The 12173-nt window shown below is 37.8% G+C and overlaps 1 protein-coding gene across 2 annotated transcripts in view; it reads right to left on the bottom strand.

The window, feature by feature from the left end:
• The window catches only part of CPQ (carboxypeptidase Q), a 478941-nt gene that overhangs the window by 454486 nt on the left and 12282 nt on the right, over window positions 1–12173 (bottom strand). The gene's annotated exons all lie outside the window — the stretch shown is intronic.

Below are 12173 nucleotides of genomic sequence, written 5' to 3'. Positions count from 1 at the left end.
AATCCCTTGCCCCACAAAAGAAGGTGTCCTGACCTAAAAATAATCCTTTCTTTTCTTTTACTAATAGCTCCCCGTGCCCCACCTTTCCTGGGAGCGCTCTTCTAGTTTGCTAGATGGGATGCCATCAGATTCATGAATTGTTGAATAAAGACAATTAGATCTTCAAAAAAAGAAGAAAGGAAGAAAAGGAAGGAACGGAGGGAGGGAGGGAGGAGAAAGAAAAGTTTCTGCTAAAATTCAACATCCTTTTTGACAAAAATTCTTACTGTATACTATACTAAGAATAGATGAATTCTCACTTAACATGATAAACTATCCCTATTGCATCTCAAAAGCCAGCATGTCATGCTTAATGAAAACACTATTAGTATTCTTATTAAAGTCAAGTTGAAGACAAGGATGTCTACTATGACCACTATTAATTTTTTGAGGGTCTTGGATAATAAAATATATAAAAAATTACCCAATATTTGTAGACAATAAAAAATAATTAGGTATAAAATTTTAAAGGATAAGGTAAAATTATCATTATTTTTGGATAATATGATTAGTTACCAGGACAACACTGGAGAACCAACTGAAAAACTATATAATCAACAATTCACTAAAGTAGATAAATATAAACATAACATAGTGACATAACTACTCTTCATATACACAGACAAGACTGATAGGAGTTTTAAAGGAAGAGTACATTGCAACCAGAAGTTAAAATAGCTAGTTTCAGGTGTACAGCAAAGTGATTCAGTTATACATAGACATATATTCATTCTTTTTAAGATTCTTTTCTCATATAGGTTATCACAGAATACTGAGTATATAGTAGGTCCTTGCTGGTTATCTATCTTATATATAGTAGTATGTGTGTGTTCATTCCAAGCTTCTGATTTATCCCTCCCCCCTCACCTTTCTCCTTTGGTAACCATAAGTTTGTTTTTGATATCAGTAGATCTGTTTCTGTTTTGTAAATAAGTTCATTTCTATCTTTTCTTTTTAATTAGATTCCACATATAAGTGATATCATATGCTATTTGTCATTCTCTATCTGACTTACTTCACTTAGTATGATAATCTCTAGGTCCATCCCTGTTGCTGCAAATGGCATTATTTCATTCTTATTTATGGCTAAGTAATATTCCACTGTATAGATGTACCACATCTTCTTTATCCATTCCTCTGTCAATGGACATTTAGGTTGCTTCCTGTCTTGGTTATCGTAAATAGTGATGCAGTGAACATTGGGGTGCATGTATCCTTTCAGATCATGGTTTTCTCAGGATATATGCCCAGAAGTAGGACTGCTGGACCATATGGTAGTTCGATTTTTAGTTTTTTAAGGAACCTCCATACTGTTCTCCATAGTAGCTGTACCAATATACATTCCCACCAATAGTGTGGGAGGGTTCCCTTTTTCTCCACACCCTCTCCAGTATTTATTGTTTGTAGACTTTTTGGTGATGGTCGTTCTGACCGGTGTGAGGTGATACCTCATGGTAGTTTGGATTTGCATTTCTCTAATACTTAGCAATGTTGAGCACCTTTTCATGTGCTTTTTGGCCATCTGTATGTCTTCTTTGGAGAAATGTCTATTTAGATCTTCTGCCCAATTTCTGATTGAGTTGTTTGTTTTTTGACATTGAGCTGCATGAGCTGTTTGTATATTTTGGAGATTAATCCCTTGTCAGTTGCATCCTTGCAAATATTTTCTCCCATTCTGTGGGTTGTCTTTTCATTTTGTTTATGATAATGCTTTTAAAAAGAGACAAAAGATACGAACAGTTCACAGAAAATACAAATGGCTCTTAAATTTAGGAAAAGATGCTCAACATCATTCATGATGAGATAAAAACCAAAACAGTATACAATTTCCCTCCATCAGATTGCTAAACATCATAAGCTTTGGTACACATGGTGGTGACAAGGGAATAGGGAAATAGGCACAGTTATACATTGCTGCTGGGAGTGTACAATTTCTATAGAGAGCATGCACTTTTTAACACAGGAATTCCTCTTCTAGAAATTATCCTGTAGATATACTCAAACAAAATGATCTATACACAAAGATATTCATTTTGATATAGTTTATAATAGCCAAAGTTTTTGGAAAAGCCTATATGCCTGTGTATAGTAGACTAAGTAAATTAGGGTACATCGTAAGGTAAAACATGAAGCTATTAAAAAGAATGAAGTGCTCTCTCTGAACAAATATTGAACAGCCTCAAGATGAAATGTCAGAAAAACAAAACAAGGCACAGAAAAAAAGTGTATAGTAAGCTACCCTTTAACTACCAAAAAAAAAAGAATATGCTGTCTCCTGAAGGATACACAAGACACTGATAACAAGGGGTACCTCTTAGAACAGAGGTGCCTCTCAGGAGAGTAACCCAGCAGCTTAGAGCAGGAAGAATAGGAAAAGTGACATTTCACTACACACCCTTTTTGAGTGGTGTTCCACTTGCATATATTGCCTCAAAAACTATAAAAATTTAAAGCCTTCTTTATATGCTTTCTTTTATCTGGCATGTATCTTCTCAAATTCTCAACAAATATGCACTTAGTGTCTGTTCTTCTAAAGAGGGTGTCACCTTTGTGGGTATTCTTGTTTTGTTCCAGGGACAGGCCAGATAAATTCCATGTTCAAGGGTATCAGTGTTTCAATTTTCAATGTGATTATGATCTCGAGGATAAAAAAAAAAATAGATGATACCACCTCCTTTTTAAAAGTCCTTTAAACCATTTCCGTTCTTAAGCAAATCTGTTGCCAAACATCAAAATGTGTCTTTCTACCTTTACATCCAAAGACAAACTGTTTTTCAAGGGCACTCCTTATTTTACTAAAAACAAAATAAAAATCAAGATTCCCACTTTTGTGGGATGTAGCTGTATCAGAGTACAAAGGGAATGTCTCCTTCTTCAAACAAAAGAAAAGAAAGATTTTGTTCACATTTTGTTTGAATCTCTTTCTTCTTTAGAACTGCTATGCCAAGTTTCAACCCAAAAATATGTGCCTGTCATGGATGTGCTGACAGACCTTTATCTAGAGAAATGTTTACCTAATGCAATAATTCTTAGCCAAGTAAGACAGGTAGTTTTCCATCATTTTAAAGTCTCTGCAAACATTCCTTAAGGAAACTTATAACCTTGGTACCACTAATTCAGGGTAATATAAAAGTTTGACTTGGGTCATGAAGTCTTAGAGACTACAAAACAGTACTATTCAGCCATGTAGATCTGACTTTAATGAGATTAAACAATCTCCATAAATCCACAAAAGTGTTTTAAACACAACATCATTAAGGAAAAAACAAAAGTTCAGAAAATCCACGCATTTCAGTCCCTTCTACTTCTCAGAATCCTTCCTCTTACAGAACCTCTTCTGTTTCCAACTGCTTTTTCCAGTTGGAGGAATCCAAGCTGTAACAGGTATTCTGGGTATTTCGCCATGTTGAAAATTTTAAGATACCATGGTAGTGGTTGGTATATTATTGCTTTACCTACTAAAATAGATCTCCTATGATCAGTTTCATTGTTTCTAGTCCAACAATTATTTTAGATACAAGACTGCTTTCATTACAAGACTCTTATCTCCGACTCCTCCACCTCCACTATCTTAAAAGTAACAGAGGGCTTCCCTGGTGGCGCAGTGGTTGAGAGTCCGCCTGCCGATGCAGGGGACACGGGTTCGTGCCCTGGACAGGGAAGATCTCACATGCCGCGGAGCGGCTGGGCCCATGAGCCATGGCTGCTGAGCCTGTGCGTCCAGACCCTGTGCTCCGCAGCGGGAGAGGCCACAACAGTGAGAGGCCCACGTACCAAGAAAAAAAAAAAAAAAAGAAAGAGGGCTAGTTCAGCTCTGAATTCAAACAATTGTACAAGTGCTTGTTCTCAAGATAGCCTTCGAAGTTTGGCTCATAGCCTTTCCATTTTGTCACATAGGATATTAAAAGGATGTGTACTCAAGGGATGAGAGTTAAGAAAATTAGTAACTTTTACAGTTTTGTCAAGGATATTCTTAAAGGAAAGTGGATTAAAATCTGGTGGTGAAGAATTCAATGGCTGTGAGCACAGGTGGGCACCACGCCGGCTGAGGGTCAGCAGCTCATGCCCACTTGCTTTTGTACCGTCCGTGCACATGTCAACAAATGAAAAAAGCAAACACCACCTTACTCTTATTAAGAAGAGAGAAGACCCCTGCAAGGGGTTGTGCGCCACCCTTGGGGTCTGCGGATGGGGAGATGCCTGGGCTATTTCCACCTGTGCTACCAGTGAGAGCCCTGCGTACCGCAAAAAAAAAAAAAAAGTAACAGAAAAGTCTCATCCGGTGTTATGTATGTGTGGTTTGGGGTTTTTTTTCAGTCTAACCACCCTTTTCCCCAGTTGCAGCCCTAACTTAGCATTTTATTGCTAAGTTGCTTCACTGTGGTATTTGAGCTGCTTCCTTACTAGCAAGGCAATGTGGTACTCACACCAAAGCTAGCTGCCAAACAGGATGTTCCCCTGCTTAAAGCCCTCAAATTGTTCCCCATCTGGCTCAGAGTAAGAGGCAAAGTCCTCAGGATGCCCACAAGGCCCCTGCTACTTTCAGACCTCTTCTCTACTACTCCCTCCCTCTACTCCGGTCACTCCGACCTCCTTGCTAAAGTACAAGGTTCCCACCTCAGAACCTCGGTACTAACTGTTCCCTCTGTCTGGAACACTCTTACCCAGAAGGAACGTAGTACCTTCAAGGCTATGCTCAAAATTCCCTTTTCAGTGAATCTTTCCTTGACCACCAGATTCAAAATTCCCATGACCCCCTGCTCTAGCAGTCCTTTTCCTCCTCCCTCAATTTATTTTCTGCATAGAACGTGTCACTTCTCAACATACTATAAAATTAACTTACCCATTTAGCTTATAGTCCATATTCCCAGTCTAGAATGGAAACTCTCTGAGGGCAGGGATTTTCATCTGTTTTATGCACTGCTGTATCCCCACTACCTAGAACAGTATCAGGCACATGGTAGGTACCAGGGCTGTTACACAGAACGGAGCTGACTATGTAATACATGACCCCAGAGGACATCATTCACATGGTCTAGGAGCAGCGCAATGGTGCAGTCCTGTCCAGGCACCTGGAGTTTGTTAACTACCTGCCTTGCGATCTGTAACACAGCAGCTTTCACAAATGGCTTCAGATGTCCATAAAGCTTTATTTTTGCCTCCTTTTTACTTTTATAGTTTCATTTTTATTATGTAGTAAGCTGGTATTGGATACTGCATAGAGAAACAATTATCTGGTTCTATAAAAGCAAAAATCTTCATCTATTACACCTAAATCTGTAAGAATTACTCTAAACCATAAGATCTGATAGAATCTATTTTTCTGCCACATCCCTGAATACCAGAGTAGTGAATTACCACTCTAGCTAAAACTAAGTTGTTTTAACTAGATCAAGAAAATTAACTAATAATTAGGAAAAAATCTAAAATGCTAAACTTTCATATATTCCATAAATACAAGTCAAGAAAAAGTTGGCAAGAATTTTATTTCCTTTTCTTCCCTAATTTTTGGAAATGAGTTGTAGATTCTTCATTCATTTCAAGCTCTACAATTACTTGGAAGAATTCTTTTAAATGTAATCCATTACAATAAACCTCAAATTGATAGGTTCCTTGTTGCAGCTGCCAAACCCTAGCTAGGCCATTTGTTTTTCTTTTGTTTTCCATAATTCGCATGGATTTGACAATACAATGGTTAGTAATGTAGTGAAGCTACATATCCTGAGAGAGGGTATTCTTCTTGGTAAGTTAAGAGCTGAATAGGATTACAAATGCCACTTTACACTACCGTATAGCTCTTACAATTTACAATGGAACATTAGAAATATTGAAAAAGAAGAATTATGTCCACTCCCTAAGACATACTTGCACGTGCTTTTCACAAACACACACACAAACACTCCCTCACACTTTAGTTTGTATATACTATAAACTGGATGCTTCTATATTGTATTCCTAATCATTCCAGCCACCACAATGCTGATTGATTTTCAAATACTGAACCAGTCTTGATTCCTGGAATAAACCTTCCTTGGTCATGACGTACAGTTTTTTTTCTGTGTTGCTGAATTTTATTTGCTAATATTTTGTTAAGGATTTTGTGTCTATATTCATGAGGGACATTGGTCTGTAGTTCTCTTTTTTGTACTGTTTTTGCCATTTGGTATCACAGTAATACTAGATTCATAAAATGATTTGGGAAATGTTCCCTTCTATTTTGGGGACTGATATGAATTCTTCTTTAAACATTTGGTAGAATTCTCTATAGTGAAACCATCTGGGGCTAGAGATTTCTTTCTTGGGAGTTTCTAAATTATCAATTCAATTTCCTTTATAGTTATAAGGCTATTCAAATTATTTGTTACATATTGAGTAAATTGTGGTAGTTTGTGTTTTACAAGGAAGTGGTCTGTTTCTTCTACACTGTCAAATTTATGTATGTAAAATTGTTTGCAGTATGTAGTCCCTTATTAACCTCTTAGTGTCTGCAGATTTCCTGCTTCAGTCCTGGTACTGCTATCTGTGTCTTCTCATTTCTGTGCTTTTTGTTGGTAATTTTACTGTTAAAATGGCCTCAAGCATAGTGCTGAAGTGCTGTCTACTCCTCCTAAGTAAAAGAAGCTATGATTTGCTTTACAGAGAAAACGTGTGCTAGATAAGCTTTGATCAAATATGAATCACAGTGCAGGTGGCAGTGGGTTCAAAGTTAATGAATCAACAATATATACTCAGTAAGGTATCTTTAAACAGAAACACATAAAACAAGAATATGTATTGATCAGTTGACAAAAATGTGAACACAGGCTCACAGGAACCTAACCTTGCATTTCCCTTAGAAGCAGCAGTTCAGTATTTGCTAATTCAGCATTCATAGTAACTTTATTAGCTACCAAAAATAATGATAATCAACTGTGTATAATTTTCCATCCTTTTATTTTCAACCTGCTCATATTGTTATGTTTGAAATGAGTTTCTTGTAGACAGTATACAGTGGAGCACATTTTTTTTAATTGTCCCTGCCAGTCTCTGTTTTTTAATTGCTATATATACAGCATTTACATTTAACGTAATTCCTGATATATTAGAACTTAACTCTGCTGTTTTACTTTTTGTTTTCTATTTTTCCTCTCTGCTTTTTGTTTCTGTTTTTTTTTTCCCCTGCCTGCCTGTGGGTTACTTGAACATTTTTTAGAATTCCACTTTTAATTATCTGTAGTGTTTTCAAGTATACCTCTTTGCATAGCTTTTTTAGTGGTTGTAATAGGTGTAACATCATATATATATACATCATCTATATATCATATATATCATGTATATATCATCACTGGTAAAATATTTTACCAGTTTGAGTGACGTATAGAACACTTACCTATTATGTCCCTTTACTTCTCCATGTTTATAATATAATTTTCTTAAATATTTTCTCTACATACATTTAGAATCACATTTAGAGAGTGTTAACAGTTTTCACCTCAATCATCAAACATAATTAAGAAAACTCAAGAGGAAAACAAAAGCCAATTGTATTTACTAACATATTTGTTTATCATGTTCTTTCCTTCCTAATATTCCTTCTTTTAGCATTTCCTTTCTGTTCAGAGAACCTCTTTTAGCCATTCTTTTAGGGTAGGTCTGCTTAAGGTTGTTTCTTTTACTTGAGAATGTCTTGATTTTCCCTTTATTCCTAAAGGATATTTTTGCTGGATATAATATCTAAGTTAACAGTTATTTTCTTTCAGCACCCAGAAAATACTGTGCCATCATCTTCTGACCTCCATAGTCTCTAGTGAGAAATATACTCTCATTCTAATTATTTTTCCCCTAAGGGTAAGGTGTCATTTTGCTCTGGCTGCTTTCAAAGTTCTTTTCTTTGTCTTTAGTTTTCAGAAGTTTAATTATGCTGTGTGTTGGGAGAGATCCAATAGAGTTTATCCTGTTGGAAGTTTCCTCAGCTTCTTGAATCTCTAGGTTTATGTCTCTTATCAAATTTGGGAAGTTTGCAGCCATTATTTCTTTGAGAGTTTTTTTCAACTCTGATTTCTTTCTCCTCTCCTGAAACACTGACAGCATGAATGTTAGAATGTTAGAATAGAATGTTGAATGTTAGAACAGAATGTTGTACTATCTTTCTTATAGTACAATGGCCTCCTGAGGCTCTGTTCCTTTTATTTTCCAGTCTGTTTTGTCCCTGTTGGTCAGACTGGGCAATTTCTATTGCTCTATCATCCCTTTTACTGATTCCTTCTTCTGTCACCTCTCTTCTGCATTGAGGCCATTCACTGAGATTTTTATTTTGCTTATAGTATTTTTCATATAAAAAATTTCCATTAGATTTTTCTTTATATCTTCTATTTCTTTACTGAGACTTTCTATTTTTCCCTGAGGCTTTCTATTTTTTCATCTGTTTCAAGCATGTTTGTAATTGCTCATTAAAGCATTGTTATCTGGCTGTGTTAAAGTCCTTGTCAGATAATTCTAAAATTTCTGTCATCTTGGTATTGGCATCTATTGATTTTCTTTTTTCATTCAGTTTGAGATCTCCCTGGCTCTTTTGTTATGACAAGTGATTTTCAACTGAAACACAGACATTGCTGCATTATGAGCTCTGGATCTTTTTGAAACCTCCTATTTTAGCTGGTTTCTTCTGATACCACTGCAGTGGAGGAAGTGGGTAGGAGATGTTGCTGCTGCAACACTGTGTGGAGGTAGCAGTGCAGGTTCCCCACTTGGCCTCCACAGACACTCAAAGAGCGGGGTCTCCTTATAAATTCTGAAGGAGGACTGGAGTTTCAGATACCCCACGTGGTCTTCACTAACTATGTAGTGAGATGGTCTCACTACTGCTGACAATGGTGAAAGTACTGACTCTCCAGGATATCCCCTCTGACACCATGCCAGCAGGTAAGTGGAGGGGTACATTGTTGCCAAATGGGTCATAGTCCCCGCTCCCCACATGGTCTCTACTTACTCTACAGGTGGGGCTGGGGGTGGGGAGGCTCATTAGTGGCTGGTGGGTATGAAAGTCCTGACTCCCTGCTTGGTCTTCTGTGACACCACCCAGGAGGCATGTTGGGATACCCTGCCTAAGCAATCCACTCAGTCTTTTTTGAGTGGATAGATGGGTAGAAGTCTAAGCTATCCACTCAGTCTTTGTTGACATGGGTCACACAGTGGGCTACATATTTTTCTGTAATGTTTGACTGCAATAGAGTGATTACCTTCTAAAAATCTTCTGTCTTGCTAGACTCTCCCTTTCCTGGTCCTTTGACTAGAGAGAGCCAGCTTTTGTTGGGTTTTTTTGTTTGTTTGGTTTTTGTCTGTACTCATTGGCATTTCCAAGTTGCCAGCTTTTTCAGCTCCAAGTCTGAGATATATGACACAAAAAGAAAACCCAAGTAACTCGGGTCCCAATGTCCCTAGCTGGTCTACCTTCTTTCCACCTTTCAGAGTCTTATTATGTTTGAGTAGGTAGGTAGGTAGGTAGATAGATGGATAGATAGATAGACAGACAGACACAGGTTTTTAGATTTTTTTAGTTGTACTTAGCAGGATAAATAGGAAAAAGTACATCTACCCCATCTTCCCAGAAGTGGAAACTCTCCAGCATGTTAATTTCTAACAATACACTGTGTAAAATACAAAATTGTAACAAAGCAAACAAGAGTGTCAAAGCTACCTCCCTGCCCACTTCATGTTTTTCCTGAATGTTATCTTCTCTGTGAATCCTTTCCTGAACTATCAAGTCAGAATGAATTGCTCCTTTCCTTGTGCGTCCATAGCATACTATTTACTTTTCTATAATGCCTTATAATCAAACAATGATTTCATCGTTGGTCATTTAAGCAAAGCAAATTAAGGATGTGGACCATGTGGACTTCCCTGGTGGCACAGTGGTTAAGAATCCACCTGCCAGTGTAGGGGACACGGGTTCAATCCCTGGTCCGGGAAGATCCCACATGCCGTGGAGCAACTAAGCCTGAGCGCCACAATTACTGAGCCTGTGCTCTAGAGCCCACGAGCCACAACTACTGAAGCCCGCATTGCCTAGAGCCCGTGCTCCACAACAAGAGAAGCCACCACAATAAAAAGCCCGTGCACAGCAACAAACAGTAGCCCCCACTTGCTGCAACTAGAGAAAGCCCGCGAGCAGCAACAAAGACCCAATGCAGCCAAAAATAAAGAAATAAGTATATTTATTAAAGAAAAGGATGAGAACCATGTCATAGTCATGTTTTGATTCTCAATGTCTGAACGTCTAATAGGTTACATGTATTACAATAACTCACGCAGTGTGGGGCATATAGTGGATACTCAATAAATATTTGTTGACTGAATAAGTGAACAAATGAACGTTTATTGAGCACTTGCCATATGTTCCAGAACTCAATAAGGGTTTGTTAAATTGGACTAAATTGTTTCCACATCTGTCAGTCTAATCAATCCAAAATTATTTCTTCCTATGGGGAAAAGAGAAGCTCACTAAGCATATCCAAAGTACAATTATTGCAGGTTAGCACTTTTTCCCAATTAACAAGTAATTAACTACCAACTATTTATTTAAACCTATATGACCAGAACTATGCATAGTATAAAGATAGTGAAAGTCAGGATTCCTGCCCTCAGAAGTATAAAATACATTGTGGAGACTGAAAGATAAGCAAAAATTAAAGAGTAAATAATCAGTAGTGAAAAATGAAGTATAAGAAAAAAAAAGAGAATATGGGTGACCTGAATAATTAAAAAGGACTTCATAAAAGAGGCAGGACTTCAGTCAGGCCTTTAAAAAAAATGGTTAAGATTTAGTTGCCAGGAGAGGAAGAGAAGGGCATTTTAGGTTTAGGAACAGTAGAGAAAGATAGAACCAAATGTGGGCTAAGCGTGGGGATAGAGAGGAATTCACTTTAAAAGAGGAGATAAGGCTGAAAATTAGAGTTTGGAAAAGACTTAGAATTCATACAGCATAGAAAGAGAAATAAAGAAACCACCATCATCTGAACATTACAGTTTACAAAGATTTTTCAAACAAGCACTTTCTCATTTAAGCCACAAAATGTCTCTAATGAAATGCAGAGGAGGAACATGAAGTGACTTGAATTTAGATTCAGACATTCACCCTTGTGCCATGTACACACCATTCTCTCTATATAATGTTCAAATAACTGGGGGTGGGGGGTGATCCTGGGGAGTAGGAGGATACTTAGCAGGATGACCTGGTTCCTCTTCTCACAGGTTGTGTTGAATGTCCTCTTCTACAACTTTCTAGCACCCTCTGCTTACCCCCTTCAAAGTTTACCACAATCTGAATCAAAAGTATCCAGACTATCTCACTAGTCTTAAAGCTTTTCAAGGGAAAGATCAGTGTCTTTCCACCCAGTATATAGTAAAAGCTCAATAAATGCTTTTGAGCTTTTAAAGTGAACTGTGTTTTCTTCATCCTTGCACCCCCACCACTCAGCACATGTGTGGCACAGAGAAGCAGCTAGATTGACACTGGCTAAGTGAAGAGCCTCCTGCAATAGACTGAATGTGTCCCCCTAAAATGCATATGTTGAAATCCTAACCGTAATGTGATGGTATTAGGAGGTGGGACTTTTGATAGGTAATTAGGTCATGAGGGTAGAGCCCTCATGAACGGAATTAGTGCCCTTATAAAAGGGCACCTTCTTCTTTTGCCATGTGAGGACACTATGAGAAAGTGGCAGTTTGCAACCCAGAAGAGGGTCCTCAGCAGAACCTGACCATGCTGGTTCCCTGAACTCAGATTTCTAGCCTCCAGACTGTGAGAAGTAAACTTCTGCTGTGCATAAGCCACCCAGTCTATGGCACTTTGTTACAGCAGTCAGAACTAACTAAGACACTTCCTCGTCTCCAGTCTGACTGTACGTCTATCCACCCAACTCACCATTTCAGATTAATCTTGGTTCAAAACCTCAACTGGTAATTAATGACTCCAACAATGCTTTCATTAGCACCTTAGAATACCTTTGCTTTTCCTCCTCACCCAAGTTGCCAATTCTTCAAAACTAATTTTGAATTTTCTCTGTACGTGCTGTATAACACCATCACCAACATTTACTTAATCATGCCAAACATCTCCATATGAACTAAAGGCTGTCTGATCTCAGCTGGGGCCC

This window comes from Phocoena sinus, chromosome 17, assembly GCF_008692025.1.
Source record: "Phocoena sinus isolate mPhoSin1 chromosome 17, mPhoSin1.pri, whole genome shotgun sequence".
Taxonomy (NCBI): domain Eukaryota; kingdom Metazoa; phylum Chordata; class Mammalia; order Artiodactyla; family Phocoenidae; genus Phocoena; species Phocoena sinus.
Note: the sequence above shows the minus strand (reverse complement) of the source record. Positions and strands in the feature narration are given on the sequence as shown.